The sequence below is a fragment of the Lepidochelys kempii genome, chromosome 1 (assembly GCF_965140265.1).
Source record: "Lepidochelys kempii isolate rLepKem1 chromosome 1, rLepKem1.hap2, whole genome shotgun sequence".
In the NCBI taxonomy this organism is placed as follows: domain Eukaryota; kingdom Metazoa; phylum Chordata; order Testudines; family Cheloniidae; genus Lepidochelys; species Lepidochelys kempii.
Window position 1 is genome coordinate 143998801 of NC_133256.1, and position 20171 is coordinate 144018971.

Genomic DNA, 20171 nt, shown 5'->3' on the forward strand with positions numbered 1-20171 from the left:
TGTATTGCTGGTTGTTTTTTTTTTTTTTTTTAATTTTCATTTTAGGTACCACTATCCTCTTTTCACAACCTTTCCCAGCACTCCAATCCCATGGCTTTTCTGTCTATCATTTTATTTATACTCATCATATGGAACTCATAGCTATGACCTACATTTGCATTTTCCCTCACACAACTGATAAATTTATCCCACAAATACCATATTTTAATGGGGAGCTTTGCAGAGATAAAAAAAAACAAAAAAAAAAACCCACACAAGACAACCAAAAATAAAGACAAAGAAAAGCCACACTGTATCAGAAAATTGGGGCACTATTGATTTTATAGATGTTTTAGTGAAACAAATACATTCACTGTAAATGACAACGAAAATAGAGGTATTAAGAATCCCTTGAATTTAATTCTTGTCCTTAACAGTGCTTATTTAGATCTTCCTTCTCTTAATCTCTTACCAGCAGTAGGCACAAAAAATGGGTCCCAAATGTCATCAGATTTATCAAGATTGTTTCTCTTGCTACAGCTGTTTCTCATAGATGCTTTATGATCTGACATTTCTGATAGCTGGTCTGAGTAGGCAGGAAGTCAATCCATTTCCTCTTGCCAATAATATCTTTACCTATTGCAAAGGCCAGAAGGATCCCATTTTCATTTTTTAGAAGAGTTTGTGTTTTAAAGCTGGTCGAATTCTTACATTCAAATAAATAAAAACAATACTGTCTGATTAATTTAGTCCCATGTATTTGTACAAACCATCACTGACGACTGTAATTAAAATGCAGTTTTTAATTGTTCCCTGCATAGTAGTTGACCTCCTGGGCCAGGTCCTCAATATAGCCCCGTTTGTTTCAATAACACGGCACCAGTGTAGAACCATAGAATCATAGAACTGGAAGGGACCTCAAGAGGCTTTCTAGTCCAGCCCCCTGCAGTCAGGGCAGGACTAAGTATTATCTAGACCATCCCTGACAGATGTTTGTCCAACCTGCTCTTAAAAATCCCCAGTGATGGAGATTCCACAACCTCCCTGGGCACTGTATTCCAGTGTTTAACCACAGTGACAGTTAGAAAGTTTTTCCTAATGTCCAACCTAAACCGCTCTTGCTGCAATTTAAGTCCATTGCTTCTCGTCCTATCCCCAGAGTCTAAGGACAATTTTTATCCCCCTTCCTTGTAACAGCCTTTTATTCACTTGAAAACTGTTCTCTTCTCCAGACTAAACAAACCGAATTTTTCTCCATTTTCTCTCACAAGTCAGGTTTTCCAGACCTTTAGTCATTTTTCTTCCTCTTCTCTGAACTTTCTCCAATTTGTCCACATCATTCCTGCAATGTGGCTCCCAGAACTGGACACAATACTCCAACTGGGGCCTAATCAGTGCAGAGTAGAGCAGAAGAATTACTTCTCGTGTCTTGCTTACAACACTCTTGTTAATACATCCCAGAATGATGTTTGGGTTTTTTTTGCAACAGGTGTTACACTGTTGACTCATATTTAGCTTGTGAGCCACTATGACCCCCAAATCCCTTTCTGCAGTACTCCTTCCTAGGCAGTCATTTCCCATTTTGTATGTGTGCAACTGATAATTTCTTCTTAAGTGGAATACTTTGCATTTATCCTTATTGAATTTAATCCTTTTTCCTTCAGATCATTTCTCCAGTTTGTCCAGATTATTTTGAATGTTAATCCTAACCTCCAAAACATTTGCAACCCCTCCCATCTTGGAATCATTCACAAACTCTGTAAGTGTACTTTCTATGCCATTATGTAAATAGTTGATGAAGATATTGAACAGAACCAGACCTAGAACTGATCCCTGCGGGACTCCAATCAGTATATCCTTCCAACTTAACTGTGAACCACTGATAACTACACCATCTGATAACCTAGTCTTTGGGGGGAGAGGGGGCAGGAGGGGAGGGATTAAGACAGCTCTTTTCTATTTGATTTCCATACTATAGTCTCTCTTCTGTCTGTTATTTTCATAGTTCCCCTTATTGGGCCTGATCCAGAGCCAACTGAAGTCAAAGACGTCTTTCTAATGGTTTCAGTGGGTTTTGGATCAGGTCCATTGTCTCTCAAGTCTTCCTCTGTGCTGTTCTCATTTCCTCATATTCTCTATCTCATATTTTTCTTAGGCCCATAATTCCATCCCCATCTGTTTCCTTCACTCACCTCATCTCTTTCCTTTCCCAAGATGTTCTCTTTAACATCACCTTCCTCTTAGCTGCTGAATCACTCCTCTCCCCCATCTCTGCAATTTTCCAGGCTGCCTCTCTTCCCCTGTGAATCTCCATGGGCCAAATTCACAAAGGGATTTAGGAGTTGCAATACTGAGTGTGGCAACACCTAACTTGGTTTTGGTAATTAAATATTCATGGTAAATAGGCCCAATGGCCTGTGATGGGTTTTTAGATGGGGTAAGATCCAAGTTACCCGGGAAAGAATTTTCTGTAGTATCTGGCTGATGAATCTTGCCCATATGCTCAGGGTTTAGCTGATCGCCATATTTGGGGTCGGGAAGGAATTTTCCTCCAGGGCAGATTGGAAGGCCCTGGAGGTTTTTCGCCTTCCTCTGTAGCATGGGGCACGGGTCACTTGCTGGAGGATTCTCTGCTCCTTGAGGTCTTCAAACTACAATTTGAGGACTTCAATAGCACAGATATAGGTGTGAGGTCTTTTTTAGGAGTGGTGGGTGAAATTCTGTGGCCTGCATTGTGCAGGAGGTCAGACTAGATGATCATAATGGTCCCTTCTGACCTAAATATCTATGAATCTATGAATCTATGAAACTTTTAGTTGCCTAGAAAATCACTGGGATACACAAAGCCTGTTGCTATTTCCCTGAACTCATTCCTACTTCTCTGCTCTATCTTCTGGTTCTTCCGCTGGGTTTACTAGGCCAAACTCCTTCCACCCAGGGAGTGACTGCAGACTACTTTCCCTGCAGCCCCCTTCTGTTCTCTCCCTGCTGGCTTTATACAAGCTCAGTCTGCCCCTGCCCAGCTGGGTTTCATCATCAATTAGCCTTTCAAGCCATGGCTCTCCCCAGGTGCAGCCTATCAGGTTAATTGTCCAGACAACCTGCTCTGCCTTTTGTGGGGTGGATGCTTCATCACAATACCATGAGAAGTGCTATATGGGTTCCATGTTTCATTGACTAGAAGTCACCCGGCCTACTCTTCCTCTATTTATCCACCCCATCTCCCCATTTGATTATATTAAACCTGAGAATGTTTTTCCAAACTCTAAAGTACCATTTCACAATTATCAGCCCATTTGACAAATCTAGACTTGACTATTCCTATCCTACAGGATGGCTTTTTCCAGAATAATTCATTTTCCTTCTCAGACAATTGCCGTCTATCATGTTGGAAAACATCAAACTTAAATGGATCATATTTCAAAAGATTTTAGTTAATTTGCCTTCCATGTATTTGTTCAAAACTCTTAGTAAGGAGGATGATACAGAAAGTAATACATTATTTTTAACAACTGCAACAAAAAGAAAGTTTTCTGAAGTTCTAACACCTTCTTTCAACATTTTTTCAAATACTAACCTGTACCATCTGAGCTTTCGATTTTGAAATTTACATTTATCATGACACCTGTCCTTTCACGATTCCCTTCCCCATCATTTTTTTTATTCTCCACAATATTTATGCATAGACAAGGGCTTTTTCTTTTCCCAGCTTATTTAATCAGATCCTTAAAATATAACCATGATGTTCTTTTAAAAAAATGTATTTTAATTTCCATATCACAAATGTAAGAAGATTACTTCACTACAGGACAGATAACATCCAAGTAAATTGTTAGCATTCTATTTTCCCCCAACTTCCCTTTGTTTCAAAAGTGTGAACAAACTTTGAAATCTTATCTGACTCTACCAGCCCTCCAGACCCTGTGGTTTCACTATTGGTTTGCTTTTTGTAAATGTGACACTGTAGGGTTATATTTAGTAAAGATGTACTATAGCCATCTAGGAGGAAAAATAAAATCTTCAGGATATAATCAGTCTGTTATTAATCAAACAATGGGAAAGCAGACAATATAGCATACAACTGAGTCTGAGAAAAGGCCTACAATAGAGACCCAAAGGCTACTGTGCTGGCTATGTCCAGGTATAGTCAACAGGTTAATAAAATAAAGTATCAGAAATCTATCACCGTGGAATTGATTTTCTGAATATTGATTTATGTTTTAATGAAAATGTCAACATATTGTACTACTTCCAAATTCAGCTGGTCTCACATAATTATTAAGAAAATAAAAAGAAAACCACTTGAGCTGCTGAGTTTTAGTAGCAAAACAATACTGAAAAAAGAAGAAGAAATGCAAAAGGATGCTTTTTGAAACATTAATCTCAATAAATGTACCCTCTAAGCCCTTGGTGTTCCAGTGCACTTTCAACATGTAAAATATAAAGGATCACTACAAGAAAATCCACTGGCTTGCAAGACACATGGAATAAATCATAAAAATATGCTAACATGCCAAATCAAAGTAAATATCTGCAGGCAAAAGCTCTTTATTCTGAAAACTAAAAGAAGATGAAAAAAGATGAATACTAATTTTGAGATGTAGGTCACATTTCTGTTCCACCGAAATTGGCTGTGATAGTAAAAGACTAAGATATGACTGCAAGTACATGAGTCCCTATGCTAAAATGAAGTAAACCATGCACAATTTATAGAGCGATTGTATTATAAAGTCCATTTTTATAGGAGGAAAATTTACCTTGTTTTCATTCAAACACACACACACCAAAAGAAGAGATAAAATACAGTGCAAGAATAAGACTCGAAAAGGATTGTATGCTGATGTGTACACACTGAACAAAAGCAATATTTCCCAGAACACCCTGGCATTAACTTTCAATATTCTTTCAAGTAGTTAATGAAGACCAGTTTGCACACTACGACCCTGATTGTGTCCCCTATATCTTTCCTGGATCTTTCACAGTCATTCACAGTATTCTCTTCCCTCCTCCTCTTGAACCTGCGGAGGGCATTAAATACAATGGGGCTGGGGCTAATACAAAAACAGAGAACCTCCAGCCCTGTAAAGATTCCCCTGAAAAGATCATACAGTCCACCCATCCTGTAGGTTCTGAGTCTGCTGCAGCCATGTGAGTCCATGGCAGCATGGTTCCACTGAAGTACTGTGGCCAGGAAACAGGGGTTGGGAGCTCCAAGGGCAGATCTGCTGTTAGAAGCACAGGAGCTCTCAAAGAGTCCTGGCCTTCCACTGATCTCCTGGTATCTCTGAGGTTGTTTTTATGAGGGTTGGGGGTGTTCTGCTGTGCCATGGGAGTGGAAGGAAGCCCTGCTCCCCTCACCCTGTGCAGGAACAATAGGGGAGCAAATCCACAAGGGATTCTCCTTGTGGAGATTTCCTCCCCCAGAGAAGTGTCCCATGGCTTTTTCCACAGAAGGGTGCAATCCAGAGCTGTATATTTATATACCAGCTCACATGGTCAAATTACCTTCTCTGCAGCATGAAAAGAAGCTGGGCAAACTTATGACTCATTTGAAAGCAATGCATATTTAGGCAATGAATCGGATTCATGGAAGAGAGGTTGGAGAACCATACTCCTAGCTTATAGATAGAGCTGGTCAGAATATTTTAGACTAAATATAATTTCATTGAAATAACCTGTTTTATCAAAGTAAAAATGTTTTGCAGATCCGTTATCTGTTTCCACATTTTAATTGGGAAGGTTTCTGAGGCCCAGGGCCCATGGTCACTTCTGATGAGACAGAGACCTGAAATGAAAACCTGAGCTTTGGCAAAATTGCTTTTTTGTGAAAACATTTGAAAGGTTTTAATTTCGTCCCAAGGCAGAACAAAAACAAAATTCGAAAATTCAAAAGTTATCATTAAACAGAATTATCCTCTGTCAGTTCTACTTATGTGTATATAAAAACAAGCAATAAAAAGACATACCCTAGCACAAATCTAATAGCTAGCATTTAGTTCTCTGTTTGGTTCTAATAAAGCCTTAAAAGGCACAGAGAAAAATGGAAATGAGCAGGATTTGTTTAAGTTTTGCCTACTTTATTACAATCCATGTGTTCAAAGAAAAATCTATCTTCAACCGCTTTCCTATAGAACAATTCCAGACATTTTTACATGGTTTTGCTTCCTTCCACTCTGTAGGTTATCACTTATCAGTTCTACTAATTGAAGAAAATAGATTTAGTGCCAGAGAAAACTTCACATTACATTTTACTAGTAAAGTGGTGTCAGAGACATAGGCTTCTCACAGCCAGATGAGTTTTAGACATTTCAGGAGACACCCCCTCCCTCACACACACAAATTGATAATACAATATTGCAATGCTAATTTCTTCAATTTTTCCTAATCGCATTATTTCTGCGGTCCCTCAGGCAATAGTGAAGCTCATTCATTTTATTGTCTGTTGCAACACTGTTGCCTGTGGGGCTTCAATTATAGAAATACAATATTTATTAAAATAGTTTAAAAAGATATTTACGTTAATTTAAAGTTAAGACTGAGAATTAATCTGCCAAAAGCAAGGACATATGCAGGGAAGGTGAACTGTGTTAGCCAATGACATATAAAGGCTTCTAAAAGACTTTGTACTTATGCTAAGTTGTATACGTTGTTCTCCCAGAATGCTTTGCAACTCGTGCTAAACTTATTGTCGAACTGTACTAGTAGGTAAACTGTGTATGACCCCTCTTCCTTGTACATGTAGGAACTGACAAAAACAAGATGTACGTTTTGTTAAGGCTTGCCAAATATGAACAGTGCTAGTTATCTGTTTTAGGGATAATTGGTATAAGATGTCTTCACGTTTCTTTGTAACCTGCAAAATAATTGGAAGCTAGATAAGAACAGGTGGGTAAGGTCTTTAATTAATCTGTAAACATTAATTAAATCTGTAAAAACATTCTATTAGTTGTAAACAAGTAGGGTACCGAAAAAGGTAGTTGTAATCAATCTGAAACAGAGTGAAGATGATGTAAGCAGCAAGCCCATCCTCCAGAGACTGGTAATATATGAACCTCTCTTTTATTATTGATTTCTCTATGTTTAATAAACTAATTGAGCCAAGTCATTTGATGTTATATCAATAAAAGAACAGAACCCTCAACAACTGAAATGTTTCTAAATACATCTTCAGCTTTTGCAGTTTCTAAATCAGTTACACAATGTATATATAGCCTCAAAATTACAAATGATTAAAATAAAAACTAGAGCCCTATTCTGTGAAAATATATGTATGTTCTTAACACCTTTTGAGGAATCAATGGAACTACTTACAGTGGTCAGATAAGCATATGTGTAAGTCTTTACAGGATCAGGGCCTAAAACATTTGTTTTACTTGGCATATCCTTAGTCTAGGTTCTGCAAGAATTTAGGGAATCTCATTCTCTCTTTCACACACACACTCACACTCACACAGGTCAAGTTGCTACATTTTTTGTTAAACCAGATTCCAGAATGTGTGTGAAGTCATTGACTCTTGGAAAAGAAACACAGAACATTGAACTCAGCTCTAACAACCAAGCAAAAGATGAAGTGATTTTCAGTCTGTGTGTTCTGTCAGTGATGGAGGACCTAAAAAGGCTTTATTTATTTACAGGAAGATACTTACCTGTAGTTTATATATAGATATAGATAGATAGTAACCCTTTGAGTGAATAAAGAAAAGGAGTAGTTGTGGCACCTTAGAGACTAACAAATTTATTTGAGCATAAGCTTTTGTGAGCTACAGCTCACTTCAACGTTCTCAGCCACCCCAGGACTGACTGAACGGGCATATCACTCCATTGACACAGGTAATGCTCACCCAATTAAAGTCCAACCTTACCGGGTGTCTCCTCAAGCTAAAACTGCTATAGAACTGGAGATCCAGGATATGTTGCAGATGGGTGTAATCCGCCCCTCTGGCAGTACATGGGCATCTCCAGTGGTTCTAGTTCCCAAACCAGATGGGGAGATACGTTTTTGCATGGACTACCGAAAGCTAAATGCTGTAACTCGCCCAGACAACTATCCAATGCCACACACAGATGAACTATTAGAGAAACTGGGACGGGCCCAGTTCATCTCTACCTTGGACTTAACCAAGGGGTACTAGCAGGTACCACTAGATGAATCAGCCAAAGAAAGGTCAGCCTTCACCACACGTGTCGGGCTGTATGAATTTAATGTACTCCCTTTCGGGCTGCAAGATGCACCCGCCACCTTCCAAAGACTTGTAGATGGTCTCCTAGTGGGATTAGGAGAATATGCAGCCGCCTACCTTGACGATGTGGCCATATTTTCGGATTCCTGGGCAGAACACCTGGAACATCTACAAAAAGTCTTCAAAGTGAGCTGTAGCTCACGAAAGCTTATGCTCAAATAAATTTGTTAGTCTCTAAGGTGCCACAAGTACTCCTTTTCTTTTTGCGAATATCGACTAACACGGCTGCTACTCTGAAACCTTTGAGTTAATGTGCAATTATGTTGGTAACACGCAATATATTTTAAATGAGTTTTAATCATATGTTTAACCATAGATTGTGAGTTTTGTTTTCTGTGGAAATCAGGTGTAATCATTTTAAAATTGATTTAAAACAAAAGGAAAAATGATACATGATCATGCAAATGTAGTTTGCTCAATAGAAGTACTGACTCAATAGAAGTACTGACTCCAGATACTGAAACTGACAATGAAATAGTTATTACAGGTAAATAAAGTAATTAGAATAAATAAAATTTACAATACCCTTTTTACAGGAGATCAGGATATTATGAGGTGGTTTAGCATCTTGGATTTCAGAGTCAGTGCACAAAGCCAATTTTTATTATGTGTATTATAGAAGCATGTAGCATGCTGAGAGTGGGGCCCCATTCTGCTAATGCTGTTTACACACATAAGCAAGATGCAGTTATTGCCTGAAAAATCTTATGGTCAAAATGGAAAAGACAGACAAAGAAATAAGAGGAAATGGAGTCACAGAGAGCAGTGACTTGCTTCAGGAAACACAACAGTAGAAGCCTCGTTCCCACGCTGATGTCCCATCCATGGATCATGTTGTCTCTCATAGTAATTGAACTGGCCTAAAATGACTCTCTTTGGCTCTTTACACAATGCACTTAGTAGGAAGAAACTACATAGGCATGATGGTGCCCAAATAACAGTGTTTATGTAACATATAACAGGCGAGACCCAACTACTCATATATACTCATGCTCTGACAGGGTTATGGTGGCTTCTGAAACAGAAGACAATGAGGGACAGTAGAGCACACAAGCTATTTAATGGGATAGTACCCAGTTCCATTACACTACAGTGATATAAGCCAGGTATAAACTGATTTAACTGTGTCTAAACAGAGACTTTAATTGGTTTAACTAAATCAATTTAAAAACTGATTTTAATTAAAGCAGTGTGAGTTTTAACCGCAATAAGATTTCCACTGTTCTTGATGGCTTAACTCTGAGGTTTCCTAGTTTCCTAGTTTCAGTTTGTTCTGAACTAGAGCTCTCTATTTTTCCCCTTGCAGCAAATTCAGCAGCAGAAGTCCTTCAAAGCTATCACTTGTTTAGTAGGATTCAACTTCATTGTGATCTGGATTGCATCCCCAGAGAAAGAGAAATATATTTGAATTTGCACCTGTAGGACAATGGGAAATTATTATTTTGAAAATGGGCAGTTATGGCCTGTAAGTGATATCGTTTCAGAACATGATTTTGTGGGAGAAAGGAAAGTGGGTTTGTGACTAGACAGGTAAAATAATCAGACAGGTGAGAGAGGAAGCATAGAGGGAATTCAGTATTTTAAAGCACTAATGCAACTCATCTGATTCTGTTTTCTTTTCATTTTAAGAAGATACTGAGTGAGAAAGAAACAGGCAAAACTGAGCCACAAAACAACTTTTTGTTTTGTTTTGTCACTGAAAAGCAGCAAGAGGAAAAGTAAGTGAGACTATGAAGGAGAGAGGATGCACTGCAGAGTGGAGAATTTGGAGATGAAAGCTGCACTTTTAAGTGCTTCATTTTTCAGAGAGATACAATGGGGGATAAGAGAGAGTAGAGTTAATGTATGAAAACTGCAAATATATAATATAAAGGTGACCTGTCAAAACAAATAACAAATAGCTTTTACTTCACCAGTATGTGTTCAATGTCCCATTACCTAAACTGAAAGCAACATTCAACACAGGAAAACCCTTGGTCTAAACAGTCACCTACTTATAGGTTAACAGCTGCTTTGCCACAGGGAAAACCCAGCTGGCAAAGTGCTATGTGGTCATAACTTAAGTACCAAAGAACCTTGCTACAGCATACTAACATGTGTGTCTTTCAAAGCTTTTTATTATTATTTTAAACCCTTTGGAGTAGATTTCAGGTTTTGTGCTGAGTGCCCATCTTTACACCCTTTCTTTCAAACAAGAACTAAAGATTGCTCATGGGTTTATTCAATGGAAGCAGCTGAACTTTTTTCTTTTTTTCAGAGCATGTTTAGGCTCACTGCTTTCTAAAAGAGAAAGTGACAGTTTCCTCTCACAAACTGCTGGGAACTTCAAATGGATTAGATTTTCCATAATCGGAACCTGGTGACCTTTTTAGAACAGACTCTATGATCTGCTCTTCTTGTGATTCCTCCAGACTGTGCATGTGCCGATGCCTCCTAGGCCACACCATTCTACCACACATCCCAACGGCTTTTCTCAGCATGCTGTAATTCTTAATGGTCATCTATAATGGTGCTCATGTTCTCTGGCTAGTGTGTGTTTTTTTTTATATACAGACGCTGGGGAGATTACTTCCATAGTTAGTGTCAGAGTGTTGTGCTCTACCAGTAAAAGGAGACAGGTTTCAGAGTAGCAGCCGTGTTAGTCTGTATCCACAAAAAGAAAAGGAGGACTTGTGGCACCTTAGAGACTAACAAATTTATTTAAGCATAAGCTTCCATGATGAAGTGAGCTGTAGCTCACGAAAGCTTATGCTCAAATAAATTGGTTAGTCTCTAAGGTGCCACAAGTCCTCCTTTTCTTTTTGAGCTCAAAGAGGAAGAGGAGAAAAAATTCTAAAGTGCCTCCATTGTGATTGAATGTATAGGTCTATTTTATGAAGACACCCATTACAAGAAATAAATTCCAGGTAAGCAAAATATTTCTCTCTTTTGACCTCATGATCACCTCACAAAAAAGCAACATGTGCCCTTGTTGACATAAGGCTATTTATTGTAACTTCCTTGGAGCAGGGCTTCTAGCACTGGTTTGCGTCCACTTGCAGCTGTTGCAAAATACATCAGCTTGTTTACTTGTTGCTTTGGGTAATTGTGATAATATTGCACCTGCCCTGCATTATTTAACATGGCTGTGTGTAAAGTAGCAGATGGATTTTAAACTTTTATGGTTTGTTTTTAAAGTCTTTAATACTATAATCCCTGGTTATGTTGGAGACCTGCTCCTTGAATCTCAACCTAAAATACTTTTACAAGCTTGAGGGCCCATCTTTAGGGGAACTCAATCTTGCATCTTTGCTCAGTAGGCAATTGAACCACTGTTGTAATAAGTGCAATACTCTGTCATTCACTTTTCCTTGATATCCATCTTCACTCTTCCGTCTCCACTTCAAATGACACTTAAAAGCATTGCCCTACCCTTCCCTCCTCACCAAAGGACTACTGCTGGCTCTTTATCTATTACCTACCATCCTTCCTTTTCTCCCTGGTGTTCAAACCTCTCTATTTGTTGCCCTAGTTTATAATTAAAGATCAAGTTTATACTACATTTTAGGATTTTTTTTCACAGTGCTGTGATGGGGGCATAGAGAGGATAAATGAATGATTTTAAAGTTATCTTTGGTCTAATCAATACTATCCATATTGCTGAAGAATTGTCACTTTTTATTTGCAAATCACATACAGATACTTCCTCTCCATCAAGCACTTGACAGATGACACAATGGTAATGCATATCGGAGCCCTAAAAACCTATAAAGGGTAAGGTTTCTTTCTTTCTTTCTTTCTTTCTTTCTTTCTTTCTTTCTTTCTTTCTTTCTTTCTTTCTTTCTTTCTTTCTTTCTTTCTTTCTTTCTTTCTTTCTTTCTTTCTTTCTTTCTAGACAGTACTATTTCAAGCTTTAAAGTGCTGGGAGGTTTTCCCCTAAAAACATCTCCACTCCTCCCATAGCTCTCACTTTGGAACTTTCAGTATTTTAGGGATCAGTCATAGAGTTAAAAAAACACAACAAAAGTCAGAAAAGGATTTTTGATAAGGAAGCAACTTTAGTGCTTATGAAAAGTGCTACAGTATGAATCCTGGAGAGGAAGCCTGCTGGGTTTCCCTGAGATAGATATGCAGTAGCTACAGAACAACGACAGCAGAGGCAGCAGCAATGAAAACTTTCCCAGTCCAAGTCTTCTGTCTGTGGTAGAGAGAGATCACTTCTAGAGCAACAGGGTCATTTACTATCATTTCCTTTCAGCCTCTGTTTTCTGAGCTATTACTATGGATCTGTCTCCAAGTTTATGGCAGTTGTGGACACCTACCTACAATTGAAAAAAAAAAGTTTGTGCTAAATTTTAAAATCAATGCACAACAATGTCCACTTGAAATACAAAACTATTCAAGATATTAAGTCTAAAACAGACTGTGAAGAGTTACAAAGGGATCTCACAAAACAGGGGGACTGGGCAACAAAATGGCAGATGAAATTCAGTGTTGATAAATGCAAAGTAATGCACATTGGAAAAACGTAATCCCAGCTACACATATACAAATGATAGCGTCTAAACTAGCTGTTACCATTCAAGAAAAATGTTGGCGTCATTGTGGATAGTTCTCTGAAAACATCCACTCAGTGTGCAGCAGCAGTCAAAAAAGCAAACAGAAAGTTGTGAATCATTAAGAAAGGGATAGATAATAAGACAGAAAAGACCATATTGCTTCTATATAAATCCATGGTACGCCCATGTCTTGAACACTTGAACAAAAGATGTGGTTGCCCCATCTCAAATAAAGTATATTGGAATTGGAAAAGGTTCAGAAAAGGGCAACAAAACAATTAGAGGTATGGAACAGCTTCCATATGATGAGAGATTAATAAGACTGGGACTTTTCAGCTTGGAAAAGAGATGACTAAGGGGGGATATGATTGAGGTCTATAGAATCAAAACTGGTGTTGAGAAAGTAAATAATGAGGTGTTAGTTACTCCTCATAACACAAGAACTAAGGGTCACCAAATGAAATTAATAGGCAGCAGGTTTAAAACAAACAAAAGGAAGTATTTCATCACACAACTCACAATCAACCTATGGAACTCTTTCCCAGAGGATGTTGTGAAGGCCAAGACTATAACAGGGTTCAAAAAAGAACTAGATAAGTTCATGGAGGATAGGTCCATCAATGGCTATTAGCCAGGATGGGCAGGGATAGTGCCCCTAGGCTGTTTGCAAGAGGTTGAGAGTGGGCAGTAGGGGATGGATCACTTGGTGTTTGCCTGTTCTGTTCATTCCCTCTAGGGCACCTGGCATTGCCTTCTGTTGGAAGACAGAATACTGTGCTAGATAGACCTTTTGTCTGACCAAGTATGGCCATTCTTGTGTTCTTATGAAATACTTATTAATAGCAATAGCAGATTGCTGAGCTGCAAAGTACAGTTCTATTTCAGAGAGTGATACACAGATATTCTAATGATGAGAATTATATAAAAATTATACAGACTGGGAATGAACACAATGATTGTGATATGCGTTAGTATGATGGTCAGTTAAATTTCAGAGTAACAGCTGTGCTAGTCTGTATTCGCAAAAAGAAAAGGAGTACTTGTGGCACCTTAGAAACTAACCAATTTATTTGAGCATGAGCTTTCGTGAGCTACAGCTCACTTCCTCAGTTAAATATAACTACAGTAGAACCTCAGAATTACAAACACCTTGGGAATGGAGGTTGTTCGTAACTCTGAAATATTCATAACTGAACAATACAGTATGGTTGTTCTTTCAAAAGTTTACAACTGAACATTGACTTAATACAGCTTTTAAACTTTACTATGCAGAAGAAAAATGCAGTTTTCCCTTTATTTTTTCAGTAGTTTAACACAGTACTGTCCTGTATTTGCTTTTTGTTGTTGTTGTCTCTGCTGCTGCCTAATTGTGTACTTCCAGTTCCAAATGAGGCATATGGTTGACGGGTCAGTTAACTCTGGTGTAACTCTGAGGCTCTACTGTACTAGCTCATCTTTGATTAGCCCACAAACAAATGGAAGTTTGCCACACTTGAGATAAAAAATAAAGGGGCAAGAATTTCACTGAACATCTTAAGTGTAAACTTTTCTCTAGTCCAATCCAGTTTCATTTTTATGTTTCAGAATATGGATGATTAAATTGATACACTAATGATTTCTTCTTTAATTCTAATACTTTTACCTCTTCTGTCTCTGTCCAGAGCTGGGCCTGTGGTGAGTTATCACATGCTTCACCCTTTCAGAGACTACACGTGAAGTTTTTGGGAACTCCTGGTATTCCACACCTATCCTACTTTGCACCTTGGTTTAAAGGCCAGGGTTAAGTCCTGAATATAATTTTCTTTAATTAAAGCATAGCATTTATAAATATTTCAAAATGCAGGAAAAAAATCCAGATACTATAATTGCTCATTCTATGATCTTTTTTCCATGTCTGAACCTTTTCTTCTTTCCTGGTTTTACGACAATGCAGGTTGTTTGTTTTATTACTCAGTACTTCAGGTGCTTTTGTGTGTGTTTTAATAAGACATCTCCAATCTCCCTCATGGAAAATTTCCCAGCAACAGTGCCTTGTGCCTGTCAGGCTTGACAAGAGGAATATGTGATAAAGTCGCAATGGGGGCAGGTCTGCCTTAAAATGCTGAGATTTTAGCAGATGTATGAGAGTATCAGTTAGCAAACACTACTGTATAAAATTAACAAAATCCTGAAATTGGGTATGTCACCATCTAATTGTCATCAAAGCTCTTATACTAAAAGAGGCTATTATGCAGCCTTCATGCAAGCTGGATTAGAAATTTCACTTCCAAAATGTCCATAACTTGCCATGCTAAGTGAAGTTCTTTGTGAAAGGAACAGTTGGTGTTGGGGGGGGGGAGAGTGGGGAGGTATACAAGTGGCCTTGTAATATATATATATATATATATATATATATATATATATATATATATATATATATATATATATATATTCATAGATATAGATCACAGACAGTATTGTCAGGGCTTTGTGACTGTGAAGCTTGTTTTAGTATCAAAGTCTTCAGAGAGCATGATCTTGAGCAGAGATTAAGGCAAAGTGTGTGAGTCTTATGCTACATTTCCTTGCTCAGCAATGCCTAGCAAAGAATAACCCAGAAAGGTCACAGTCTGCTTGAAGGCTGCAGAGTAACATTTGAGTGTTAGGGTCTTTATAGTCTAATCAGAGTAAGGGAAATGACATCTTGTCTATTGTCCTTTCCTGCCATCTGGGATTTCCAGGTTCAGACAGTGTTTTATCTCAGACAGGTAGCCTGGTGTTTGTCAAGGAAGCACTAATGGTTCTCGGTTTTCAAGTATGGCTGCTTTCTGCATTTAGATCACTACTCCCTGATGGGATACCTAGATTTGGGTTATACTTCCATGTGATTATATGGAACTAAAGTCAGTGACCTGCTACAATACATTAGATTTATCATCTTTTAGGGGGAAAAAATATGAGTGATCAGCCACTGGTGGCAAAGAATTTTAAAAGCATTTGGGCAGAGCTTTCCTGCACTGTAATAAATTTCACTTTAGGTGCTTTAAGATGCAGTCTAAGAAATGTATATGGTCTGTTACTGCCCTGATAAAACATTGGTTGTGGGCTTCTTTTTACAAAATGTCCTAGAAATCCCATAAAAGAAGTTGACCTCAAAATGCTGTTCTCCTTCCAACAATATTTAAAATACATACTCCACTGATTATGCAGATGTTCTCAAATAGCTGTAAGCATTTTAAATAGCTGTCTTTATGTGACCTGTGTGTTCAGCTAACAACAAAAGCCTAGTTGTAAGATAGATTTTCTGGGGGCGGGGAGGGAGAGGAATGAAAGAAAAAAAATACAGCAATCTAATACTAATAAACCATTACCTAGCCTTTTCCAAGATCTACTTTCTGCATCAAGTTGGCAGTCTGCATGCTCAGCTCACAACTCTTAGATCTCAATATATTCTTCCTGATCAATGTAGGTTTCACTATGCAGTGCCAAAAAGGATATGTAAAACTGATGAAAGTGGCTTGTAAGTCATCCTGATCATAGCATAGATTTGTCTTAATGGCTCTATGCTACTCTTGTTGCAGCCGATGGTGTAGGGAGCATAGTTGGTATACTACTGTAGGGGCATATATATAGGCTCAAGGACTGGTAATGTGTACATCTCACTCCCCTGGGCCAAATTCTTTTTTGGGTTACACTAGTCAATCTGGCAAATTTATTTGGGCATAAGTTTTCGTGGGCTACAACCCACTTCATCAGATGCATGGCATGAAAAATACAGTAAGCAGGTATAAATATACAGCACATGAAAAGATGGGACTTGCCTTACCAGGTTGGGGGGTCAGCGCTAACGAGGCCAATTCAATCAGGGTGGATGTGGCCCATTCCCAACAATTGACAGAAGGTGTGAATATCAACAGAGGGGAAATTATTTTTTGTAGTGACCCAGCCACTCCCAGTCTTTATTCAGGCCTAATTTGATGGTGTCAAGTTGGCAAATTAATTCCAGTTCTGCAGTTTCTCATTAAAGTCTATTTTTGAATTTTTTTTGTTGACAAATTGCCACTTTAAAGTCTGTTATTGAGTGTCCAGGGAGGACAGGCCCAACAAAGAAAGAAACAGAATGCCACTAGCCATCACCTACAGCCCCCAACTAAAACCTCTCCAGCAATCATCAAGGATCTACAACCTATCCTGAAGGATGATCCCTCACTCTCACAGATCTTGGGAGACAGGTCAGTCCTCGCTTACAGACAGCCTCCTAACCTTAAGCAAATACTCACCAGCAACTACACACAACACAACAGAAACATTAATTCAGGAACCAATTCCTGCAACAAATGCCATTGCCAACTCTGTCCGCATATCTATTCAAGGGACACCATCACAGGACCTAACCACATCAGCCACACCAACAGGGGCTCATTCACCTGCACATCTACCAATGTGATATATGCCGCCACCATGTGCCAGCAATGCCCCTCTGCCATGTACATTGGCCAAACCGAACAGTCTCTATGTAAAAGAATAAATGGACACCAATCAGACATCAAGAACTGTAACATTAAAAAACCAGTAGGAGAGCACCTCAATCTCCCTGGGCATAAGAACGTAGTTGGAAACATTCTGGGGTTGGGTGGGGAGCTGCCCAGCCCTCTGCATTAGTTGAATGGCCTCAGGGCTGCTTTAACTTTCATGTTGCTACCAACAGACCCAATCGGCTGTTCTGGCAGCCAAAGAAAGCGGTGTGTGATGTGGGTAAGGGATCTGAACTTTGATCTTCTATACTATAGGAGAGTGACCTACCTACTGCACTACAGAGCGTTCTGGCATGGGGTTTCTCAATCTCTCCTGCTGAAATTGTTTCAAATTGTGTAGGATACTTCAGTACAGTCATTCCCCCACCAACACCCTTAAAACCCTCTATGCCAGGGGCTTCGAAAGGAATAGGACAATTACAATATCCCTCAGTATCACCTACTGTACCCAGGGTAATCCCTAGTGACTGGCTTCACAGCCTGTCCTAACAGAAAAGGCCCTGCACAAAGCATACTGACAGGAATGACTGGACTCCCCTTTCTACCCTATATTTCCCCAATACCTGAGCCTGAAAATGTCTCTTTGTGCAAAGTGCCAGGAGAAGAACCATAGACTACAGTTTGGTGGCCATTGCTTTAAACTAAATCTACCAGCTTGTCCATTTGAAAGTTTCATTGTTTGAACATAGGTGTTATTTTAACCCAGTTTATTCAAATTCATGAAAACACTGGGTTCTTAATAATAATCCCTAGTTCTTATGCAGTAAGTCTCAAAACACTTTTAAAAAGAGGTTAGTATCATTCTCCCCATTTTATGGATTTGGAAATTTAGGCACAGAGCAGTGAAGTGACTTGCCCAAGGTCAACCAGCAAGCTCCTGGCAGAGCCAGGATAAAGCCCTGGTCCCCAGAGTCCCAGTCCAGTGCTCTAGCCTTAGATCAATTAAGTTTAGTTGAAACTGAAATAAGCAATAATAAAAACATATATGAACAACATGCAAAAAAGAAAGGGGACAGGAACAACATAAATAAAATGAGAAAGGACAGGGTTTATACAAGACTGATCGACCTATTTGAAGAAACTTATGTTTTCTCATGGAATGAATAGCCAAAAGTAGTATATTAATAAATTTCAAGAAATGCTGATGAATGCCCTCTGATACTGGAAGTCTTCCATTTGCATAAAAAAGACACTTTCTAAACTGGCCAACTCAATTTAGACTACTATAGGGGATCAATATTTTTAACTGTGCAGTAGATTTCCATTTCCGAAGAATAATTACCTTAACAGCTAACGCTGCTCTTAGGAGGATTTTTCTACAGTGAAAGTTCTTGCATGTTGAACAGTTAGTATATGAAATGTCTTTTACAAACAAGTGAGAGCATTATGTCTAGTTACATATGTGGGCTTTTAGAAAAGACTTCCATCTATCTACTCACAGGACGTCTGTGGCCCAAAAGCCAAACCACTTTATACTAAAGGTGTAATTGATGCCAGTTTATCCAGTTCCTGCCTCTTCGCAGTCCCTGAATCCTAGATGTATGAGGTTTATATGCCACATCACAGAAGTCCACATATGTAACTAGACATAATGCTCTCACTTGCGCAAAAGAAGACAAAAAAATCACAAGATATTCTGTAGTTTCCAAGGCTGGTTTATTTCTTGCCATAGCTCTTAACCTATAGCACTCTCTCCCTGTGAGCCTGCAATACAGCATCATACATTTCTTCAGGCACAGCTTCTACTTATCAGTGTTATGTCATCCAGCCAGGGGACTGAAACCATGCATGCATCAAGCCACCAATCACAGTTCCATTAGCAAATTCCAAGTATTGAATACAACAGCAAACACTCCTTTCAGTGAGTTTATGAACATCCCAGAGTCATATATTTGCAGATACTATTAACTGAAGCTTTATAAATAAAGCTTTGTAAGAAAGTATTATTAGTTTTGCCAACAATTCCAAAACAGAAGAGTCAAACATGATGAATTGTTCATAATGAATAGTTCAAGTTTTACTCATGCCTTGAAGCTATACAGCAATGTCCTTGTGATCTTAGCTCACAGAACAGTCAGCTTCCTACATCAAACTCCTATACGATGTTATAGAGGCATAAACATTCAACAGCTGACTGTTTTCCATATGTAGGCAACCATAAAGAGTAGGTTGTGGGTATTTTAAGATAGCAACTCTTACTATACTTATAAATATATGGAAAAATATTTCTTAGATGCATGCAGCAATGTGAACATTGGATTCCTCTATGCTTAAAAGATCTAATCTTATACCCACTGAAGTCAAAGAGAACTTGGCCATTAACTTCAGTGGATAGTAGATTGGGTCCAAACAGCATTACAAATGTAAAGAAAACATAACAAAAGGAAGCACTGTAGTGGCAGAAGCAAAGCATTTCAGTGCTACTAAGAAATTCTATGCTGGTGCAATTAAAACAAGAAGTCATTTACCATATCATATACATTATCATATGTAATTCTGATACCTTCTCAAAATCAATATTTTTTGCTTTTGCGTATTTGAAATGTCATAGAGAATGTTTCCCCCACATTTCCGTAAGTACTTGCATGGGTCATTTACATTCTACAAAGTGTAATATGAAATTTATATGTGTTATTTTTTTTTACCAAATGAGTGTGTGCAACAGATGAATTTAAAGTTGTATTGTTTCATAGCTGTAGAATTTTTTTAAGTGTCCCAGTGGACAAATGTATAGTAAGCTTTATCTTCAGATTCACAGCTTCAGTAAAAAAAATCCAGTAGCAATTGCAGAAGGATATCAAGTTCTCGATTTTCATTTTTCCATTAAGAACAGCTCAGTCACAGTTACCTTAGGCAATTTCTACTTTATACCAGGATGGATCTTTTCTTGCCACTTATAA